Below are 19464 nucleotides of genomic sequence, written 5' to 3'. Positions count from 1 at the left end.
AGAACCAGCCCAACAAGGACATTCCTTTCTCGAAGTCAGTAGACCTTCCAGCTCGCAGGAACATGGTCTGTTAGCTGGGGTTTTTTTTTTCCTTCTCACCTGACCTAGAAAATTTGGCTTCTTCATACTCAGTCTTTGGAAGGATGTGTTTGTTATCTCCATGGAAACACTGAGGGCTCACCCTACCATGTGTTTCCCAATAGTCTTCTCTGGACATACCCATAAATAATAAAATTTGTCCATAAATAATACAATAGTGACCTTTTCTTGAACATTCACTATGTACCGGTTACGGTCCTAAGCACTTTACATACATTATTTTAATTAATCCTCAAAGAAATTCTGTTAGGTAAGCATCACTGCCCCCACCCGCCCCTTTCTTTCTTTCTTTGTTTTTGTAGGCTGGGAGGTAAATGAATAGAGTAATACTTTCTATGCTGTCGTCTACCCCAGCAGGTTCAATGTCCCAGAGTTTAATTAACAGAACAGGACAGCTGCCCTGAACTGAACTCAAAGCATTGCTTTTTCATCCCCCTTTTTGCAGCTAAGGACACCAAGGCTCAGAGAGTTTAAATAATTTGTCTAAGGTCATACAGCTAAATAACATCTAAATAAATGTTAGAGCTGAGACCTGGAGGGAAGGCTTTCTGACTCCAGAGTCCATGATTTTAACCACCAAAGAAATGTGGGAAAGAGAATAAAATTCCCCTTGGACTGAGCGATCCTTAGCTTCTCTGTTCTTTTTGCCCCATCAGCCTTCCCAACTCGAGAGGCCCCGCGGATAGTGTTCTCAAGGAGGTACTTGTTTCATTGAATGGAGTCTTTGCAAGTCCCTCCCTTGACACAGAACTGTCCTCTTCCACAGGTTCAGGGCCTCACCAGCAGCTTCCTGATTGTCACTGTGATGCTTCCCAAGAAGACCCAGCGTCAGTCAAGTCCACCCTGGCCTTTATCGCAGTAGAGTCATTTGCCATTGCTGATAAAGGGCTGGGCTGAGGCAAGAGACCACTGGGGCAACTGAGTGAATGGTCCTACTTCAGGCTGGGTCTTCGCAACCCAAGAAAAAGGGAAGTTCTCATAGGCCTGGGTTTTGGTTTCTGCTGTGTCGTTACCTCCTTACATGACCAGGCAAGTCGTTTACCCTTTCTGATCCTCAGGTGCCGCATTTGTAAAATGAAGCTGTTAAGAGTACGATCTCAGCATGTTGTCATGAGGAAGGAATAGACTGGGAAAGGAGTTGCATATAGCGAGTGCCTAGGAAATACAAGACATTATTACCACTGTTAATAAGAGCCTATGTTTTAGCGTGTTGATTATCTACCTTTTTGGAGCGCTTGGGGTTTCACAAGGCATTTTATATGAGCAAGCAAGCATCTCTGGGCGCCTGTTGTGTAGACACTACACTAGGTACTTAACAATCAGTTTGTATTTGCTGTTCCTTCTATTGTACTGGGTAGATGAACACTTCTGCTTTTTCTCTAGCCAAGAGAATTATGACGCAGAGAGGCTGAACAGCTTATCAAAGCAAATCTGTGGCTTAGCCAAGAATAAAACCCTCAGTCCTGAGACATCAGTTCATTATGTTGCCCCTCTGTTGAATAGCCTCATTTCCAAGGGCCCTGTGCTCGCTCAAAACATTAAAAAATAAAAAGGACAAAACTCACATTTCTTCCAGACAGATGATATCCAGGCGTCTCTGGAAGAATGGTTAGCAATCCCAGCGTGCGGTTTTGGGTTTTAAGGTGCTTGGATACGAAGGAGGAATGTAAGCCCCATTGAGCTCGTTTCACATGTCAGAGTCTATTCTGGATCTTGAAAGCGGGCCACGGAGGCCCCAGCTGTGCCCCAAGAGCTACATTCCTGCAGAGGCATCCGGCACCACGCAGGAAGCAGGAGGGGGAGCAGGGCCCAGGATTTGCAAAGGGACCCAGTGGGTGTCACAGCCAAAGGGCAGGAAGAAAATAATCCCCTGCCCCAGCGCCAGCCTTCCAGGGCCTAGTTTTCGCAGAGCCTGCATTAGGACGATATAAAACTTGTTTCCTTCTGCATTATTTCTTTTTAAGGACTTTGGCTATTTTTAGAAGTTCTGTTCACTTGCCAACTCTCTTTGATCCCGCATGAAAAGTCCAAAAGGGACCATTGTTTCCTTTGCGCTGTTTGCCCTGTTTCATCATGCCCGACGGCTCTCATGGCCTTGTGAACACGTCATTGGTATTCCAAACACAGATCCACACACAACCCAGCTGTTGGCAGGAACCAGGTGGGTTTTATGGGAAGGAGATGGAGCAGGAAAACATCAACGAAGGCCCCAGGAAACGAGTGGTGTTTGATAAGGGATGAAAGAGCTTGGAAGTGAGCTGAAATCTTGTATCCAAGAAGCTAAACTGAGAGATTAATCTGGCCCTGGTATTTAGCATCTCCAGGAAGGTGCACACGGAAGTCAAGATGCCATCTCTCAGAGAAATCACAAGGATGGGTAGGTACCCATAACCATGACAGCACACTCATCTGTGAAACATGGCCTCTCACGGGAGTTATCTTTAATTTTGGCAGGTAGCTCAAGCATGGCTTGCTTTCATCCCTTCAACTCCACATGGTTTCCTCCCTGTTTATTTCTTTTTTTCTCACTGACCTTTCAAAGCCATTTATATTCTCCACTGTCCACTGCTCCTCTCTCATGTTTTAGAGATCAAAGTGCCACTATGCTGGGTGGGGTTGTTTGAAAAATGGAGAATTTCTACATCACTGGCCTTTGGAAGCTGATTGGGCAACAAGAAGTAAGGAGAAACATCAAAGTAAGTGACTTCTCCTTGCTTCTCTCGGCTGCCATCTTTTTGCACATAATTCCTTTCGACTTTCAAAGATCGTACATTCCTAGGCTCCTCCTTGGCATTGTCAGGTTCAAGAGGCTCCTCTGGAATTCCATAAATCTAGACATTTATCTGGGCCCATGGGGTGGGGCAGACAGAAGGCAGAACATTTCCCAACGTTTTCCTGATACTGTGTTCTTGAACCCTTGATGGCGTGAATAACTTTTCTACAGATCTGTGTGTATAGAAGATAAATAAATGAGTGTTGCTTTTCAAAACTGTCCTCCGTATGAGTAAGTCATTCAGCTGTAAAATATCATGCTCTGTAGGGAGTTTGATTGATTAGATTTGCAAAAACTTGACTGTTATGAGCCTTGCTGGGTCTGATCATGTTGGGCCCACCTGTCTAGAGTTGCTCCCGTCACATCTCTGTCCTCCATCTCAGACCCGTGTGTTTCCTGAATAACACTGATGATACTGTATGATTTTATTTATGTGTTTGTTTACTTGTTACACTCACATGATGTTGTCAGCACCTAGATCTGTGCCCAACACATAGTAATTGCTCAATAAATATTTGGGAATGAATGAATTTAAGAAATATGTTCTCAAAAAAGCTGTTGGGTTGAAAAAACTCAATTACCAAAAATAATCCCTATGGAAGAAGGTGATAAGCATTTAAGGTTAGTTTCCTTTCTCTGCAGATCCTTTTAAGTGTGGTGATAGTGTTTGCTGGGCAGTTGGAATCGCTGGTTATCCTTACAGGACTTCTAAGGAACAGTGTGAAGCCCATCACTTTTCATTCTCTCATTATTCTTTCTATCTGTCCATCCTGCCTTTCTTCCTTGATTTGTTAAATTCTAATCAAATATGTGTCAGGCATAGTAAGACAGGAGTGATACTATACCTACCTCACAGAATCGTTGTGAAGAGTCAATGAGATCATTGCATTTAACAGTTTTTGGCAAAGCACCTGACATATTAAGAGCCTGATAAATGTTAGCCATTAACATTATCATCAGAAATATTTGTGGAGCAACTATTATGTACCTTCTGTCTCAGAGTCTCCAGAACAAGGAGAAAGGATACGGTCTATACCACCAGGGGGTTGTGATAATTTATGTCATTAGTTTTCTTTCCATAATATCTATTTTCAGAGCAGAATGTCACATGTGGAGAAGGTCAGCTAGCCTGGACAAGAGTGAGGAAATGAACAGAATATCAAAATTTTAAGTAAAGACAGGATCAATATTACTGACTTTTTCCTTTTGCCTCAGGCTCCTTATATGGCTTGGCACAGCACTGTTACTGATCTTGTCTTTTTTTGAGAAATTTGATATTTTGCTCATAATGGATGTTTTTTGCATGAAATTTAATTTTTTTTAATATTGCATTAAAATATTGTTTATTTTGATCTCTGAATAAATTTTGCATCCGAAGCCAGTGCCTCCCTCATTTCACCCTAATCCCAGCCCTGTTAGCTGGTTGACCTCTCTAAGCTCTCATAATCAAGCCCTCTGTCTCTAGTTAAGGGCTTTCAGATTTATATACATATTACCCACTGTCAGCACCCAGTCCAGCTGAATATGGGCTCTGTCTTAACTTCTGAAATAGCCTCCTCTTTTGTTCTTGGCCCCCTCCAGGCATTTCTACACACAGAGCCAGAGGGAGCTTTTAAAACCTACATCAAATTGGTCACTCCCTTCCTTAAAATCTTCTGTGGCTTTCCATCTCCGTAAAGTAAAATCCAAACCCTCACCATGGCCTGCAAGACCTTCTATGATCCAATCTTACCCCAGCGGCCCGCCATTCCCTCCCTTTGCCCCCTGCATTCCAGCCACTCCTGTCTTCTCTTGGATCCTTGAGTCCACTGTTGTCTAATCCACATGGCTGCCTTCATACAAATTGTTTCCTTTCCAGCAGTGTCCTTCCCCAACACTTTTTTTTTTAAAGATTTTATTTTTTTCCTTTTTATCCCCAAAGCCCCCCAGTACATAGTTGTATATTCTTAGTTGTGGGTCCTTCTAGTTGTGGGATGTGGGACGCCGCCTTAGCGTGGCTGGATGAGTGGTGCCATGTCGGCACCCAGGACTGGAACCGACGAAACACTGGGCTGGCTGCAGCAGGGCACCCGAACTTAACCACTAGGCCACGGGGCCCGCCCCGTTCCCCAACACTTTCTACCTTTCAGATGGCAGCTGAAGCACAGCCTCTGCAGAGGTCTTCCCTGACCTCCTGATCTAAGTTCTGTCCCCACTCGGCCTCCATTATTCTCCCTTGTAGTCTCCTGTTCTTTTTCTTTCCAACACTTCCCATCCTTTGTAATTAATTATATATACCATCCTACTTGTTTGATGTCTTCCTCCCACACTAGACTGTAAGCTCCTGGAGGACAGGAGCCATGTTTATCCACCACCTTCCCCTCGGCCCCTGGACAATGCCTGCACAGAGGAGCTGCTCAAATATTTGTGGAGTGAACGAGGGAGGGAAGGGAATGAGTGAATAAATCAATCTTCAGCTTGCAAAATCTTGACCTAAGGACTCTGTTACACACTAAGGGACTTTCAGGTCCCATTCTGCTCTCTGTGGTCATGAACTTTGCTCTAAAGCAAGTGTTTTTCCCCTAGATTATTTTTATAGAAAAAAAGGTGAAGCAAATATAGAGATAATTATTGATTCTCACTCATCAAGTCTCGGCTCCCTATCACCAACATCCTCCTGAGAGCCTGCTGCAGAATTCCTGGGAACCACAGGAAATAAGTCCACGAACCACTCGAAATGCTCTTATAAAAATAGACTGGCCTTGACCTTCTTCCTGCGGAAGGGCCTCTTTCCTCAGGGCAAAGAAAATTTTGTCTGTTCTTAGGAGCCTCCCACTTCAATCATCCTCCCAGCAGGGTTTATCTGGATATGCTCAGAATCCCAGCCTGAAATTGCCCCCCACTGCCTAGGTCATCACCCGAGCAAACTGCTCATTTATTATATTCATGCTCTTGTTCTTATGTTAAAATCAGAAGATAGACAGACAGAAATCAAGGTCTGGGGGAGCTGGTGGATATTCTAGTGCACACCGGTGTCCCACTAGGGGTTAAGGCCGCTTTCCCCGGACATCACTTGTAGGTGTGCTGCCTTCATCGTTTTCATCCTTGACCCCTTACCAAATTTCTTACTTTTAAAGTTTATTTAAATCATTGACAAGCCTTTTCACTTAAATTTAATTTCCTTATTTAAGGGAAGCCTTATCTTTCTAGCATAATTGCAAAAATGTGCCGCAAATAGAAGGCAGTGACGAAGATAGAAAAAGCCAGCCATCTTGGCTTCTGCCCGGGTGCTGCTTCCCACCTGCTTGGCTCTTTTGGTTACAAAGAAAGAGCAGCAGTTCTTCTAGGGGAGATGAAGACGGATTTGTACCAAACCAGAGCTTCCTCCTTGAATAATCAAAATCACGGAAGGAGACGTCAAAGGGGGCCCCCTTTCTCTCTGCAGTGTTACCGAAAGATGTCTCAGTGCCACTCAGAACTTCTCCTGGATCAACAGGGGCACATGCCTCAAACTTTTGGAAGCAAAGGTTTAATATTTCAGGTTTCTGTACTGTTATATCAATTCAACAAATAAGCAGAGGATGTCAGTCCCCTTAGAAACCCTTAAATATAATGGAGTGACAGAAAAATTAGAAAATACAGATAAACAACAATAAAAAATTTCTAAAGATTGTCTATGATCCTGTCAGCCAGAGATAACTTCTGTTAACATTTCTATTCATAGAAATGTAAGCATTTTACAATGTGGATTCATGTATATGATTTATATATATATGAATATCTCAGGTTTTCCGAGACAAAAAGACAGCATTCTGCTTTGTTAATTTTCTACATTGTTTGCCTGATTTCTATTTGGTTGCTATCTACATTTATTTTTAATTTTTCTTATTTCTGCTTACTGTGAGTTTACTTTGCCCTTTTATTTTTGAAATTTTTTTCATGCAGAATCTTGGGTCATTAATATGAGACCTTTAAAAAAATTTTTAATAGGAGCACTTAAAGGTAAAAATTTCCCTCTAATAATTGTTTTAGTTGTCTCCTAAAGTTTTTGTATGCTGTATTTTGTATATCATTTAGTTTAAACTATACTACAGTTTTTCCTTTGATTTTTTCTTTGACGGATTATTTCAAAATGTGTTTTTTAGTTGAAAATATTTGCAATTTTCCTAGATATGTTATGGTTATCAATACCTAATTTAATTATATTGTGATCAGAGAATTTATTCCATATGATTTCAGTTCTATTACATTGATTCAGACTTGGTAAAATTTATATATATTGTTTTACAATCTTCTCGTTTATAATCGTCCTTTACACAATACGTTAGGATTTTTTCCTTACTAATGAACACAAATCTACATCTCCAGTTGTCATGGCTGCCTAGGATTCCATTATATGGACATCAAAATTGTGTTAACTAATCCTCCATCACTGGACACTTAGGTTGTGTACAGTTTGTCCTATTATAAACAAAGCTGCTGTCATCGTCCCTGCACACTGTCCCAGTACTTCCTCAGGGAGCATGGACAGAAATGGAATTGCTGGAGGAAAGCCATACGTTTCGTTAAGGTTTTTACGCAAAATTTTCAGAGTCTATACCTGTTATGGGCTTAAGTTCCATTTTTACTTCGTGACTTGTCGGTACTTCCTTTCTGATTTATACGTCTGCTCTTCGGGGTAGAGGAGAAATGAATTTGAAAGTTTCAGACCTGCTGACTTTTTGGTTTCAAAGTCCCCTCGTAAACCAGGAGCCTTGCTCCCTTTGCCTAAACTGGCTCTGAGGATGCACAGCACCTTGGTGGGACTTCACTGCGCACCTCTCTGGGCCTGTGCCCCAACCTAAGGGAGGCTTTCCCTGTGGTGTGGCCCAGGCCCTTGGCAGAGTGGGCAGCCTGGGATTGTCTTTTCCCTCTGATGCTGCTGGCCACTTGACCCCTTTGCCCTCATCTCTCAGCTCGGATGGGCCACTCCCGCCCTCTGTTCAAAGCTCACCTCCTCCACGACTCTCGAGGCACTGATGACTGTTTAATCCGGCAATTCCCAGACCTCTTGTAAAATCATCTCTAAGTGCTTTAAGTGTGTCCCTTTTATCCACTGTGAATTTGTAAACTGCTTGCGAAGGGGACCACCTGTCTCGCTTATTGAATGTGGGGCTCTTGCGCCTGGCACGGAGCAGACCGTGTTGCAGGCAGGCAGTAAATACTTGCTGAAATAAGAACCCAGTTAGTCTCCCAGAGTGAGGTGAGGCTCAGCACAGCCAAGCGGAAAATGGCAGACCATCGAGAATTCTTGCTTATTTAATATTCCAAATAGGGTCTGTCCTTGTATTTAACATAAGGGACAGCCAAGATAGTAGGTAAGAACCCGCTGTGACTCGGACCTGCCGCTGTTATCCCTGCCTCCCCACTTAATAGATGTGTGACTACAGGCAAGTTGCTTGGCCTCTCTGAGTCCCTTTCCTCACCTGAATAGTGAGTACCTGCTCATAGAATTGCTGTAAAGATCACATTCGACAGGAACACATAAAGTGAATAGCGAGGTACCCAGCATGTTATGAGCTCTCCACAAATGGCATTATTAATGTCTTTCATATTTTGGGAATTCACAAAATGACAAACCCTCCTTCCCCGGCTTGTGCTGTGGAGCCTCCTGCCACATACTCCTCTGCATGCCTCAGGGGAACGGGCTGCAGAGGCTGCTGTCTTTCTGCAAACCATGCCCACTCCACCCTTCCATGGGGGAGGGAAATGGTTGCTCTGGTTACGAGACTTTCCTTTCCTTTCACGACTCCTGAGATCCAGGTAACGAGGCCTCTGCCAAGCTATCAGCCAGGACAGGACAAGGCTCGTCAGGTGTCCGCAGGTGGATTGTTCAGTGTTGCATAAAGCTAGGTATTTTGCACTTGTTCTTTTGATTTTCTTATGCCTTTTCCATTCATTGTAAGCAGCAGAAAGGCAGGGGCTGGCCATCTCAAGGGAAGTGTGCCCTGTAACAGTCAAGACCAGGGACTGCAGGGTCAGGGACCCCTGGGTTCCAGTCTGGGTCTGCACTTACTTGCTGGGTGACTTTGGGCAAGTCATTCCACTTTCCTGTGCCTCGGTTTTCTCATCCTTCAAATGGAGATTATAATAATACCTCGTAGGGTGGTTGGGAGTATAAATGAGATAATGCCTGTAAAACACCCAGCACACACTAAGCTGTTGATAAGTGTGAGTTACCGTCGTCCTCATGCTTAATTCCATCACGGTCATCACCTTCGCATTGTACCTCACACAGGTCCTTGCCTTTGAGCTCACCTCCGTTGAGTGTCAACTTAATTGAAAAAACGAATAGAATATGTGCCCCCCCCCGCCCCCCCGGCTCCAAGAGAAGGTGAAATCAACAGTCTTCGTTGCTCTGCACATCCTAACTATACTTTGTGGAGTTTTATATTGAACAAGGCTCTCAGTGCCTGACTTTGGGTTCCCAGGAGCAGACCTGAGTTTCTCACCTGAGCTGTACCTTCTGTTACTATACCAATGTTACATGACATTGCCCTGCCATCCTGAGCTTTCTACCTCAGGGAATCACGAGAGGGTCCCTCCGCCAGGGGTTCTGAGTCACCAGGCCTGGGTTGGGGCTGGCACCTGTGAGATCAGCAAACCTCCCCAGGGGGTCCTGATGCACACCGGAGCATGAGGCCTCCTGGTCTGGGATATCCTTTTTTTCTCCATCAAGAGAGAGGAAAGGAATTTAGCCCGGAAGGGAGGGGCCTGCTTGATTATTTTTCTCCTTTTAGCAAAGTCACTGAAATATCTCCAAATCTACTTTCCTTGTTTTCTTTAAAAGCAGTGGCCCAGGGGACACTGCCCATTTTGATATGTTTATTTTTTCTCTTACTTTCCATTACTCATATTTCCTTTACTGAATTATTGTTTGTCCCTGCTGGGGGGAAGAAAATAAAACAGAGGTCGAGACGAAATGAGTGAAGGCTCCAGGTCCCTCTCGCCCTGTTCTGCTGTGCTAGGCTGGGATGGGAGGGCTTCCTGTCTCTGCAGTGAGGGGCAGTGGCCACCAGCAGGCACACCAGTGCATCACGACTGGATGTGGTCTGCTCTAAGGCTCTGGTTTGCTCATCATGGGCACCTGGTGGAAAGGCCAAAATTTCTCTAAACTGAGCTAGGATCAGGTTCTGAAGAATTAACTGGAGCCTAATCACAACACACAAGCCCATAATAAGATGAAATCGGGCCTCCGGGGTGAGGAAGGTCATGTGGCTCAGGATTGCAACAAAGTTCTGTTAGGCTTCTCTTTCTCTTTGCTGCTTATTTTACTTGCTAAAGTTGTTCCCAACTGTTCAAAGATCTGAGTACTCATTTGTTCACGTGACACATATTTAATGCACACCTACCATATGTGAGACATGAGCAATATAGTGGAGAACAAGGCAGACGTGATGGGGCCCTCTTGAAGTTCACATTCCACTGGGGAAGACTTACCAAAGAGGGATTCCCAGTGAACTGAGTGTTACAGCAGTGAAGCCCACGGCACCTTGAGAGACAGATAAGAGGTGACCTGCAGAGCCTGGGAAATGCAAAGACTTCCTGGAGAAAGGGGCATTTCTATTCCTGGTGAATAGGGAGAAGAGAGTAACCAGAAGAGCATGTGCAAAGGTCCTGAGTCCAGAAAGAGCATGTGTCACTTGGGGAACTGGAAATAGTCCATGATGGATGAGGAGAGAGGGCTATGGCTGGAGAAGCCGGCAGGGCCAGATCATGCAGGCGTTTATCTAAAGAACTGTGGAAAACCAATGGACAACACAGGCTGGTGTGTGACATGGTCAGATTTGCATTTTTAAACTGTCACTCTGGCTGCTGAGTGGAGAAGTATTGGAGAAGAGGCAGAAGCAGGGAAAGCAGATGTAATTGCCCAAGTAAGAGGTAGCAGGACCTCAGGTAGGAGGTAGATGTAGGTATAGGCCAAATGTGCTGCCCACGCTTCACAGCTTCCAGCCGGCATATCTTGGATACACTAGCCCAGGAGCCTTCTCTGAGAGAGACATTATTCAGCCAGGGCACAACCCTGGGACATGAGCTAAACTTGGATTTAAAAATCTTACCACCAAATATACCAGGAAATATAATTTCTACCTGTGATGGTGCTGCTTTGGGAATGTGGGCTTATTGATATTCAATAGAAGATCTGAAAGTGAGTCACCATGGTGTCTTAATAGATGACAAATAGTAGGGAGCCAGAGCTCCCTTGCTGCCCGACCTGCCAGGCTGGGCATTAAGGACCCTTGTCCCTGCTCTTCTCCATCCTGCCCTGACTCATTGGATGACTGCACAAATCATCTGTCCCTCAACGGCAGGGGTATGACCTCAAGAACTGAATTTCCGAGTCATGAGACCATACTTTATAAAATCTACCAGATGGTGTCATCTCTGGGAGGTTCAAGGGCAGGTCAGACAGCCTGGAGGGGAGGGAGTGGACCTGCCGGCTCTCAAGATGCCTCCCGTGGGGCTTGGTGACACTAGAGGAAATGGCCGAAGTCATCTTCAGGATAGTTCATTCATTCACTCAGCAACTGGTTATTAAGAACTGCTATGTTCCCCACCCCATTCTCAGACGGTGAGCAAAGCCGGCAGAGTCCTACCCCCATGGAGCTTACATTCCAGTCATTTCCTGAGGCTCAACCGGTGACCCACACTGCCTCCAAGCTCTCCTGGTCTTAGTGTTGAGTAAAGAAGGCCCAAGAGTTCCCTAGCATCGAATCCATCAGTGGTCTCTAACAAGAATGAACTTCCAGTTTGCAAAAGTGCCAAGCTCCCTATCACCTCTGGGCCTTTGAACTTGGTTTTCCCTTGGCCTGCACCTCTCCTTGTCAACATTGCCACCCCCTGCCCACCAATGCCCAGGACACTCCACCTTCTCCTTCAGACTTCACCCCAGATGTTACTCAGACAAGCCTTCCTTGACTGCTAGCCCCAGGCCCAGGCCAGTCCCCACCAGGTGCCCCTTACCCCTCTGTATTTCATGGGTGCTGTTCACTGGGCTGTTTCTCTTCTCTTGACTCTGCTCCGTTAGGGCAGAGCCCCTGTCTGTGTCGCTTAGACTTTTATCTCCAGTGTCTTGCAAGGATCTGGCATATAATATGTGCTTCATAAATATTTCTTGAAAGAAAGGAAGATGGAAGGGTGGAATGACGATCCGTGCTATGCTGTGTAGCATATTGGTTTTGCTGAAAAGACACTATACTTAGAAGCCCCTTCATGAACCAAAGCCTGAGAAACTGTACTAATTTGCCAATTGCCATACTGAACTCAAGTTTGAATATTTTTGGTTGACTAAATCAGTCTGAAATTAGTCCCATATATTTTCTAAAACCATCATTCCCTCCCCATAAAAACTAACAGCAGATCAGAGAAATGAAGAAACCTGGGAGAGATGAGGTTGAATCAGTCTATTATTATTCATTAATTTATTCAACAAATATTTATTAAATAATATGATTTATCAGACACTGAAGGCATAGAGGCAAAGAAGAAAAAGCAAAGTCCCTGCTTTCATTTTTTACTTTTTTTCCTATAGGGGAGATATTAAGTTTTTAAAAAAGTGAACAGCTGCATAAAAAGACCTGAACTAGTGCCAATTCCTGTTTCTCCCTGTTGAAATCAGATAGGGGGTGGCTGGAAGGGGAGAGTGCACCAGCGGATGGAGAGTGGTCAGGGGTGTCTCCGAGGAAGTGACATTGAGCTGAGACCTTTGAGAACTGGGCAGGGATCCAGCAGGTGGGGTCAGAGGTCTGTCTGTTTCATCGACAGGAGGAGACCGCGCGATCCTCCTGAGGAAGGAGCTGGCACGTTTCAGGGAAGACATGTCAGGATGCTAAACCTTCTTCCAGTTGTTAGGCAAGGAACACAAAGCAACCCACCAATGGGGGAGCCACAAGAGTTAATATAATCTGTTTAAGGGACAAATGCTTCTCAGGGGGCCAATGGTGCCTCCGTCCTGAACCTGTCCTAATCCTTTCCGAGCCGAAATTCGCCGTTTCCTCCTGTGGCCTCCTGCAGCATGTAGGCTGGAGCTGTTTGGCGGTTCCCGGGTTCTACCCTGCAATTATAGTTATTTGCATCCTCTGGTCGGCCTCCCCAGTGAATTTTCAACTCCTCGAGGGCAGGGGCTGGATCTTACATGCTCCCTGCCCCCAGCACACACTCCTGCCTTGCACTTAGTATAGTAGATGCTCAGGGAATATTTGTTGACATTTATTAAATTGAATAACTAAGATTTCTGACTAATACTTTGAAAACATACTTATTTTAAAAAGTTTTGAGGGGCCGGCCCGGTGGTGTAGTGATTAGGTTCGTGCACTCCACTTTGGCAGCCCAGGGTTCACAGGTTTGGATCCCTGGCATAGCCCTACACACTGCTCATCCAGTCATGCTGTGACAGAGACCCTCATACAAAACAGAGGAAGACTGCCACTGATGCTAGCTCAGGGACAATCTTTCTCAAGCAAAAAGAGAAAGATTGGCAACAGATGTTAGCTCAGGGCCAATATTCCTTACCAAAAAAAAAAAAGAGTTTTGATTTGGGGCATGGGAGCGATAATTTTGGAGCATAGAGTTCTTATGGGAGACCCAAGCCCAGATGGTTCCTATACTAGAGAACATTGAATGCCTTAGGGCTTTCCTGTGGGAGTGGCTGGATAAGAAAAGGAAGTTGTAGGGGGCACAAAAAGGGCCTGGGCAATGAGGCCTAACTGGTTATTTGGCTATTTGGGTCTTGATGGTAGTAAAAAGCCATTGACAACCATCTTGCACGCTCCTTCCAATGCTGTGCCCGGGTGTCTATATTTGCTCCGAGATTCTGCTGTCTGGATGGCTAGTTGGTTGATCAGGGGTTTGGTTGGGGTTTCTTGTCTTCTTGTGTTTTCTTTATCACTTCTTACTTTGAGGGGGTTTATTTTCTATACATACAGAAGGTTTTGTCCTGAATAATCTAGATATATGCAGCTACAATATATTTCTGTTATTATTTAATTAGTATTTTTAAAGTTGAATCAGTATTCAATCTGGAATTCATATCAAATGGAAACTTGGTATCGCTGCTGAAAATGGAACCAGCATCACTCGCCACGGAAGGTGATTATAAAAGGAAAAACGATAACAATAAACCACGTTATGAAATTTTAAAGATAAAAATATATAATTTGTACTGTCTTATTAAGTTCTTCATAGTGTCATCTCATTATTTCCTACAGGAGCACTTCAGCCTAAATGTTGTTATTCTCCTTTTCACAGGTGAAAAAACTAAGATTTTTCAGAAATTAGTGACTCCCAGAGTTAGGAAGTGTTTTAATCTGAATTATCATTTAGTTTTTTGTTTGCAAGTGGAATATTGGAGCTGAAAAGTAGACTAGCAGGTGGGGCTGGAGATTGTTAACTTTTAAAATAGACACGTATTGTTTAACTGTTCACTTTTGTGAGTAAGGATAAAATCTAATGAAGCATGGGAAAGAAGCAAGAGCAGGAGAGAGCTGTGTACCAGGAGGAGTCGGGTAGAGCATCTGCCATTATCAGAGGAGCCGGCTGACCCTCGGCTTCCTGGGTCACCACGTGGATGTGCTTGGCAGTGACATCGCCTCAGTCCAGGACAGGAATGACCAGTAAGAAAAGAGTTACACGGAGACAGGGGAGGATAGAGAGGAACCAGGTGCTTTCTTTCCCTCTTGGCTGTAATTTATTAACTAAACTCAAGTTCATTTTCCTTGTCCCCTCGGCCTGGGTGTAAAGTCCTGATGGAGGCCTGAGGGGATAGTTCTGTGGGGCCTTTTCAGGGTCAGAACACTCACACGCAAGCCACTTTGTTGACATCAGCAAATCCAGCTGCATCGTGCAAGCACTTGACCGGCCACTGACTCCCAACCAAAAACAGATGTCGAAACACACAAAACATACAGTCCTCTTGAACTGGTAGGACTTTGTCTTGAGTTGGGAAAAGGGCGAGAGCTGGGTGTATGGGTGTGCCAAGAGTTGACAACAGCATTGACCAAATAGACCTGGCTTTGTGCTGGCCTGAGCCACGTAGGCTCCGAGAGGAGATGCTCAGAGGGCAAAGGCCAAACAGCATTCCCGCCTGAGAAAGCCAGATCGCTGTGTGTGGGGGATGGTGGGGTTTGAACTGCCTTTGACCGGGACATGGAAAGAGATGGGGTCCCCTAGGCCAGAGGAGGGGAAGTGGGCTCAGAACCAGGATTCCACTTGGAGCTCAGTCCTAGAAACTGCTCCTCTACTTTTTGTCACATAGCATTGTTGAATATCATCCATATGGTAGATTGTGAAATAAATTGCTCCTAATAAATAAGTGGTTGCCTGATAGGGTTAGTCATTATGTTAAACATTTTTCAGGTAATGCTTACAGCTGGAACTATTAATAAGTAATGAAAAACCAAGTCGTCCTTAAAGAGCCAGGCCCCTCAACTAGATCCAGTGCAGCCCAGGATGCTTCCTGTCTTCTGCCCAGTCATTGAACAAACCAACTTGTGTTGCATATCAGGCTCTACTCCGGGAACTGATACCCATTTGGTAGATTTGTAAAGTTGAATACTCTGATACATTTCTCCCTTGAGGAAAAGGACGAAATCGAAGGAGTAACAATTACCTAAGATATTAGGAACTGTGATTTAAAAAGACAATACTTATTCATATGCATTGGAAAGAGAAACTACACATCAGACACACACACCCCCCCCTTCAAAATGTGGCAACAGTTATCACTGGGTGGTAAAGTTACAGATGATTTTAGTTTTCTTCTTTATATTTTTCCATATTTCCCTAATTTGTTTATGAGTGATATGTATTATTTGTGGAGTCGGAGAAATTTTTATTTTTAAAAATCCATTAAAAAATATCGTATATACCCCCTGCTTCAGTTTAGGGGTCAGTCCTCAGTTATCATTAGATGTTCCTCACTGAAGCCTCCCTCTAGGAAAACAGGGTTTTTCTATCTTGGATAAAACTTGAAAATTTCTCAGTAGGGAGCAATAGCTGACCTTAAGATTCAAAATGGTACCCATGAGAGGGGCAATAGCTAACGATTAGGCTTCCGATCTCTTATGTACTTAGCACAGAAAAAAATGTTTTCTCCTTCTAGGACGACCATTTTTCTTCATCGGACCCCCACTTCTTTGCATCTTCTATCAACAGCCTCTTAGTTATAGCAAAGTAAATCTACGTTTGCATCCCAGCTACACGATTTGCTAACCACGGGATCTTGGCCAAGTCATTTATAATCTTTGTGCCTCCATCTGTTCGTCTCTAAACTAATAGGCTTATTACGAGGATTAAATGAAAGAATGCACATAAGCGCATGTTAGCACAGCAATAAAGGTTGGCTATTATCATTATCCCATTGGCTTGTCCCAATTATCTTTTCCCACTATTATGCAGAGAACATTTTTCTGATTTAGCGGGGCTCTGTAATCTCAAGGCATACATTGAGAACTGTGGCCTTTCGGAATGGCCACAGGACACCAAAATAAAGGAAAGGCTTAAAATGTAGTTCCTACTTACCTGCTGGCACAGAGCTGCTTTCCCCACAGAGGCCTCAAAGTCTTAGGCTGAGCAGCAAACTTCCCTCACTAGGAAACCCCTGAGAGCCTGGCCACCTGGCCCCAGTGCCTGCTCGCCTCAGTAAGTCGGCCCTCTCTTTAAGCTGTTCCTTTTGGTTTCTCTGACTCAGAATATGTTAGGTCATTCTGAGACAGCTTTCTCCTCCCCACTTTTCCCACTTCTACCTGCTGTCCTGGACATTTGTCATCCTTTTTGACTGCCCAGCATCTGAAGGCCCATCCCATAATTGAGGCAACCCCCCCCCCTCACCCCCCCCCCCCCCCCACTGCTCCCCCTACATAGGTCTTGGTCTGGCTGGAACTTCCTGCAGTGTGATTTGGGGCCAACACATCTTCCCAGTGAGCCTGTGGGCAACCCCACGTTCCCTAAATTCTCTTTCTGCTTATTATCACTCAAAGTCAATTTTGGTTGCTTACAATTAAGAAACCTAGCCAGCTCCTACTTGTCCTTCATACCTACTTTGCCATAAATCCTTCAGCTGTTAGTTCCCAGAACTCCCTGAGCTTCCCGTGCCATATTGTTCATTATACTACTGGTTGTGACATTTTATTAGAGTTGTCTGCTTACCCTCCCCTAGACTGTTAGCTCCTGAGGACAAGGACTAAAACCATCTAGATCACTGTAGTATCTCTATCCCAGAGCAGAGTGCCTGGCACACAGTAGGCCTTCAGCCAATGCCAAATGAAAGAGCAATCAATAAAACCTTCCCCCCCGGGAGGAGACCAGAACAACTACAGCAGTTCTACTTGAAGAACCAGTTAACTCGCCAGCTTTCTGATAACCTGGCACCATGCCTAGTCTGATTCCAGGGAAAACCAGATTTCCTTTAGGCTTTGGCAAGGAACAGAATATTCCACAGCATCCTGAGTGGGAGGGTGCAATGTTGGCTGCATCTTGAAGTGGGTGAGTAATCCCCCAGGCAGCACTTAGCTTTAAACCCTGGCTTATAACGTGGTCATCTCCTGAAGCTCCCAGCTTAAAATGGAAAGTGGCATTACTCATGGTGAAGAGCAGACAATAAAAAAACATTTAGGTGGGGCCTGACACAATGGAGTGAGTATTCCCTGCTGATGGATGAGAGCATCTCTGCTCTGAGCACTCACAGCCCCAGCAGACAGCTCACTCACAGCAAGGCTTTTGAACTACACCTCCGACTTAGCTCATCACCCAGCACGTCGCTCTTCGGGGTGTTGGAAGACATTGCGTCTCTCAGCCTACAGCAGGCATGGTGGGAGGAAATGCCCCTGAATCAATATCAGAAGGTGGTATAAAGTGGTGGTTACAAACATAGGCTTTGGCACCCGACAGAGCTGGGTCTGAATCCTGGCTCTTCTAGTTACTAGTTCCATGACCACAAGCAAAGTACTTAACCTCTCTGATCTTGAAGTTCCTCAAGTATAAAATGGGTCAAGTAATAGTACCTACTATAAGGTCATGGGAAAAGTAAGTCAGACAATCTTTACAAAGCCCTTTACCCAATGCCTGGCATGTAATCAGCACTCAGTAGATGGTAGCTGCCAGTACTGAGAATATTCTTTTACCGTCTTCCTGCAATAGCCTCCATTACGTCTCCATCCCTTAGGTTTTTATTTCTCTGTGAATCTCACTCAGCCTCCACACCCTTACTTCTTCCAGGAGTCATCCTTTACCTCTAACACCCTTCTGAGCCCAGGCCACACCCCAGCCTCCCTCCATGGTCACGACTCTCCACTTCTATCTCGTCTTTCTCTCACTTTCTAAGTGTCTGTCAGATTGTGTACCAAGACCCCGCTACCTGATATCTGAACTGTCCTTGTCTCCCCAACTTCAGAATCCATGACCAAGCACGTGGTGAAGCAAAATGCACTAGAATAAACCAATCTGATTTTAATGAAGGGTAATGGATAAATTGGGCATAAGGTCACAAAATGGCCAGGGCTTAACGCCAGCCTCCACTGCCCCGGGATAATGGAAACACACCGACAGAGAGAAAGTGGACCAAAGTGCAGTCTCATCAAAGCTGGGCGTGGAAGACCAGTGGCAGCGATTCGAAATGTAATATTTTTCTTAGAAAAAAACATACCACCAGCTTGTCTAATAATAGGCTTAATTAGTGAGTTCATAAATTAGATTCAGATTTTTTTTAAGGGATATGCTTTTGGCCTAAAGCAGGTTACATGCGTTACTATTTAGAGATAAACAAGGATGTACATGTGTCGAGATTCTTCCCATGGCACTGGGTGGTTCTATACCAATGACCCAGAGACTCAGCAATCATCAGTTCCTTAAGGTTAAGAAAACCTCCCACCTTTGGTCACTGATGACTAGATCAACCTCAGGCTCTCATTTCGGGACATGTCCTAATCATTCATTTATTCAATGCATTTAATGAATACCCTTTTATGTGCTGGGCACATTTCTGGATATCATGGAAGATATGGTGAGAGAATAGGACGCAAGCCCTGCCCTCCAGGAGCTTACAGCCCAGCAGGGGAGGTAATTACACAAGTAACTCATGTGGCGGAGGAATGGGACAACTGTCACAAACAGGGCATCAAGTTTTAATAGGAGTTCCAAGGAGGTACAAATCACTAAGACAGAGATATCAGAGAAGATTTGTATATGTGATTAGGGTCTCAAAAGGCCAAGATTAGCAGGTACATTGGACAGAGGACAGAGCATGGGCAAAGAACAGAGTTGGGAAAATGCCGGGTGAGAAGAGAAAACGGTACACTTTGAATCAAGGATGGTTCCTGTATAATGAGTTCACGGGGGAGAGGGTAAGGCTAGAAAGATCATTTAGAGCCAGATCTTGTCCCACTTCCTTCTCAACATCTCCTCTTAGATATCCAATAATTGTCTTAAATTTAAGATGGCCCAGACAGCACTGTTGATTCCCCCCCATCCAATCCCTGAGCTTGTCTTTCTCAAATATTTCAAATCTTGGTAAATATCCCCAGTGCCTCAGCCCTAACACAGAGAAGTCATTCTTTCTCTCTCTCTCCCTCAATATCTCC

The 19464-nt window shown here is 44.6% G+C and overlaps 1 protein-coding gene and 1 non-coding gene across 20 annotated transcripts in view; both read right to left on the bottom strand.

Annotated features, from left to right (window-relative positions):
• FGF1 (fibroblast growth factor 1) overlaps positions 1 to 19464 on the bottom strand; it is a 95663-nt gene that overhangs the window by 29515 nt on the left and 46684 nt on the right. The window contains exon 1 of one of the 19 annotated variants that reach the window (XM_070232587.1): positions 16409 to 16433. The exons of 15 other annotated variants lie outside the window; for them this stretch is intronic. The gene's annotated coding sequence lies outside the window, so the exon portion shown is untranslated. Of the gene's footprint in view, positions 1 to 1664; positions 3046 to 16408; positions 16434 to 19464 lie in introns of those variants that run through there. 3 more of the 19 variants (XM_070232590.1, XM_070232594.1, XM_070232584.1) reach the window with 3 other exon arrangements.
• Positions 394 to 521, bottom strand: LOC111767988 (small nucleolar RNA SNORA36 family). The gene has a single exon (XR_002799950.2). It is a non-coding gene; the product is annotated as a small nucleolar RNA SNORA36 family (small nucleolar RNA).

Source organism: Equus caballus, chromosome 14 (genome assembly GCF_041296265.1).
Source record: "Equus caballus isolate H_3958 breed thoroughbred chromosome 14, TB-T2T, whole genome shotgun sequence".
Classification (NCBI taxonomy): domain Eukaryota; kingdom Metazoa; phylum Chordata; class Mammalia; order Perissodactyla; family Equidae; genus Equus; species Equus caballus.
Note: the sequence above shows the minus strand (reverse complement) of the source record. Positions and strands in the feature narration are given on the sequence as shown.